Here is a 5000-nt window from a genome sequence, read left to right as displayed (position 1 = left end):
CTTCTGTGGCCTCCTGCAGCTCCGCGATCCCCCATAGTTTAGCCTGGGCCCGCAATGTGCCCAGTTTCCAAGAGTGACCACGAGGGGCACTGCAGAAGTCTCGATGACAGAAAGGCTGTGAACTGGCAGGGGATGCTCATGCAGATCTGCTCCCTTTTTCGCAAATAGGCTAGGGTGGCAGCTGCAAGGCATGCAAGCACTTAACACTATCTAGGCTACCACACCATCGCTTCACATCACCCTGAGCATGAAGCACCCACCCATATATATACACACATATATACTGTGTACGTATGTATATGTGTATATATATATATGTATATATATACAAACATATATACTGTGTACGTATGTATATGTGTATATATATGTATATATATGTATATTATGTTTGCGTGTGCGTGTGCATGTGTGTGTGTGTGTGTGTGTGTGCGTGTGCTTGTGCGTGTGTGTGTGTGTGTGTGTGTGTGTGTGTGTGTGTCTATCTATTTATATACACATACACGAGTGTGCGTGTGTGTGTGTGTGTGTGTGTGTGTGTGTGTGTGTGTGTGTGTGTGTGTGTGCGCGCGCGCGCGTGTGTGTGCGTGCGTGTGTGTGTGTGTGCGTGCGTGTTTGTGTGTATGAATGTGTGTGTATTCACACATACATTCATACATACATCTTCAGCCAGAGAAGAATACAAAAGAATTCCAATTGAAGATTGTAGGTTACAAGTAAATTCCTCCCATTAAATTCGAGATCTCAATAAACATCCCAGTATGGCGGCGCAGCAATACAATTATCGTAGATCGTACAGCTGATAAGACGCGGGAACCGACAAATATCAAATTATATCCCGGAAACTTCCATTGTAGAATGATTTTACTTCCATAGTTCTGACATTCCTCTTGTCTTAAAAGCGGCCTCAACCACGCTCCAGAGACCGTGGTCATTGGCGTGGAATAGAGGGAGCTGACACAAGCAGTCGCAAATTGTGAAGATTTCATACACAGCCTAAGAGATGGTCCTGAAATATCATCTGCAGTGACAATTTCCGCGGAATTTTAGTGTCATTGGCGCCTGTAACAGGTCTGTTAGAAAGGATTTTGCGACTTCCGTTGGTTCCTATTTTCGTGATATGAACTGTAGTATTGAGTAATCCGTCTTCATACTTTGGGACAGTCACGTAAGAAAGAAAATAAGCGAGTTCATAAAGTAACAAAAAAAAAAAATAATAATAATAATAAAAACATAACGATAATGAAATAAATAACTTTATTTAATGTAAAAAGCATAGCGTGAAGCCGTATTAGACTTCGGTAATTACGAGGTAGAAAATGGGTCACAGTTACATATAGATATCAGCTATTTCTGGTGAAAATATTTGTATGTCTTCTAAAGCAAATTGTTTCTTATGCCCCTCTATTATTACTACTGTTGTTGGTATTATCACCACACCCATTATTTTTATTGTTATAATCACAATGCCCCTAATTACAAAGATGATGTAGATTATGATGATTGTGATGATGATGATGATGATGATGATGATGATGATGATGATGATGATGATGATGATGATGATGATGATGATGATGATGAGGAGGAGGAGGAGGATGTGATGATGCTACGACGACAACAGTAATGATGATAATGATAATGATAATAACAATTATGATCACTAAGCTGCTGGTGATGATGATAATGATAACGATGCTACTAATGATGGTGGAGATGATGGCGATGGTCATTCTTAATGTAGATCGTAACATATGATTGTAAATAGCATAGTTTTTATTATTATTATTATTAATTTCGTTATTATTCACATGTACATTATGTTATTGTTATTACAATATCTTTATTACTACTACTGCTACTGCGACCGTTGGTACTAACATTATCATCTCAGTTATAACAATAGTCATCATCACAATACAACCAACACTACGATCATTATCATTATCATTTCCATAAAAATTCCCATTTTAATTAATTAATGCTAGAACCACTGTTGTTTGCACCAGTTGTCCTCATCGGAAACCCCGACCTGTGTAACCAAGCAACAGACTTTTTTGTGAAATATGGAGTTAAAAGCCCAGTACACGGAAATCCCCCTGCTCGCTCTCCTCCCTAAGTAATCTCCTTTCCAAGCCCCTGATTAGTGTCACGCTCATGTGTGTTTTGGTGTAAAATACTGCGCTATCGTGGCGGCGATAAGCAATTGTTTTTGCATGTTTCGCGCCTCTCGAGATTTAACTGTTATCTGCTAAAATACGGGATGCTATTTTGGTAAAGCTTTCGAAAAAGATGTGCCGTAACTTTCCGCTCGTCTAGCCCACTACAACGTAAGTGTGATTCACTTTGGCTAATGCGGGTATTGCCCCACCCTTGTACGTTTTCATTTACTATATTTGTGGTAGCAAGGAACGAAAATATGAATGTATGTGTTACTTTTTTTTTTTTCATTGTATCACTCTAGGCACACCTCGAAGGACACGTAATTAGTTCAAGGATTGAATATCCCGCCACAGACCCGCTGGCGCCGTTCCAGAAGTGACGGCACGTGCTACCAATTTACCTTGGTGTTCGCAAGTTTTATATTCAGGACGCAAAAACCGTTTAGGATTTCATTTCCTCATAAATGTTGCAGGGAGACTGGATTTTGCGTGTGTACATCCATATACATACACACATGAAGATACACAAGTAAGCACACACACACACACACACACACATCTATATATACATATACATATATATATATATATATATATATATATATATATATATATATATATATATATATATATATGTATTATGTGTGACGTTGGGGAGGGGTATATCATACACACATATACACGCACAAACACACACACAAACGCGTGCGCGCGCTTGCACACAAATATAAAGATAGATAAGCACGCGCGAGCACGCACACACGCACACACACACACACACACACACACACACACACACACACACACACACACACACACACACACACACACACACACACACACACACAAACACACACACACACAGGTAAGCAAAAAGACAGACATGTAGATATAGACACGAATATACTTTGTATAAGCCAAAAAAAAACAAAAAAATAAAAGAAACGGCAATAAAACATTACTAATAAATCCGCAAATAGGAAAAAAAAAACACGTGATTATACTACAAGTAGTTATGTGTCCGAAGATGAATTAGGTAGAATTACGATACCCTTAATATGTGTTAATGAAACAATAATGTATAATCTGTTTTTGTATGTTAAATTGGTAAGTTATGTCCTAATCTCATATATATTCATTATATTATAGATTCCTATGAAATATTGGAACATGTAACTTTAGTTAATATTTATTTTTTTGTGGTTTACAAAACTTTTTCTCTCGGTAACTCACACTCAACTTTATGTTTACTTGTACCGAAAGCTAATTCCCCAAGTTATGTTTTAAAATGACGGATACTTCCTAAGTTAGTACTGCTTTAAAGAGAGGCTGCTGACGAAGGAAAAGTCTAGCCTCTTCTTTTTCTTGACTGAAAGTTGTGGCATGAAGATGTCGATATTATTTTAACAGGCGGTGGGAATAACCTTGTTTATTAAAGTGGAGGAATATGTAAAATTGTCATATTTACTTCTTCGTAGATGTCATTATTATACATACGAGTATGGCCATGGTATGTGTTTCCCGAGATTGTTTTCGTTCTCGTTCTCTTATTTATTTATTTATTGTGAGTGTGTGTGTGTGTGTGTATGTGTGTGTGTGTGTGTGTGTGTGTGTGTGTGTGTGTGGATGTGTGTGTGTGTGTGTGTGTGTGTGTGTGTGTGCGTGCGCGTGTGTGTGTGCGTCTGCGTGTGCGTCTGCGTGTCTCTCTCTCTCTCTCTCTCTCTCTCTCTCTCTCTCTCTCTCTCTCTCTCTCTCTCTCTCTCTCTCTCTCTCTCTCTCTCTCTCTACACATACACAATAATAATATTGGAATAATTGATAATGTATTACATGAACGAGCATTACAGTTTTCCTAAGGACGGTGTTTTTTTCTGTGTTGACAAGTTAGAACCTGAGAATAGTTTATAGATTTTGGAGAAAATGTTGGGGCCTCTTTCTCTCTCTCTCTCTCTCTCTCTCTCTCTCTCTCTCTCTCTCTCTCTCTCTCTCTCTCTCTCTCTCTCTCTCTCTCTCTCTGTCTCTCTCTCTCTCTCTCTCTCTCTCTCTCTCTCTCTCTCTCTCTCTCTCTCTCTCTCTCTCTCTCTCTCTCTCTCTCTCTCTCTCTGTCTGCCTCTCTCTCTCTCTGTTTGTATGAGAGTATTTTGATAACTTTTAATTGAGTTTATATCGGGATTAGACAGATTTTATATTCAACAGATGTAATAAGCACTTAAATCCAAGTAAGGATAAAATTATACTAAGGTCTTAGCCATGAAAATATTGCTGACAAGGAAGCATTTGTCACTAAGTTACCAATAACTATTTAAACTTTAGCGTAGAAACGGCTAGTTACATAATAGCAAACCAAGGGTTAATAAAAGGAACCAGGGATGGTATTCATGAAAAATATATAACTCTTCTTTGCGAGATTTTCTCTGATTTGCCCCGTGACACATCTCATCAAGTTAACATCATCAAGTTAATGCTGCATATTAAAAGAAACATTTATATCAGAATTGACCCTATTTTGATAATCCATTAACGTTTGGCCATTTATCAAAATAGGCATCGAGGCTCTTATTATTATCTCCAAAGCGGAGTAATCTTGAACCGAGGAAAAATTGCACAATGAGAAATTAAAGGCAGTCTAGGCTAAAACTGAAGAAAGTCCTTTAGGTCGGCAATAGAAAATTTGACAATATATCCAAAGTGATTTCCAAGTTTGTCCTATCATAATCGATTCAGAATTATCTTCAAATTTGTTTAAATTTGCATTGCAGTGTGTGTGTGTGTGTTTGTGTGTGTGTGTGTGTGTGTGTGTGTGTGTGTGTGTGTGTGTGTGTGTGTGTGTGTGTGCAT

The sequence above is a fragment of the Penaeus chinensis genome, chromosome 19 (assembly GCF_019202785.1).
Source record: "Penaeus chinensis breed Huanghai No. 1 chromosome 19, ASM1920278v2, whole genome shotgun sequence".
Classification (NCBI taxonomy): Eukaryota; Metazoa; Arthropoda; class Malacostraca; order Decapoda; family Penaeidae; genus Penaeus; species Penaeus chinensis.
The sequence above is the reverse complement of the archived record's forward strand: the minus strand, read 5'-3'. Positions refer to the sequence as shown.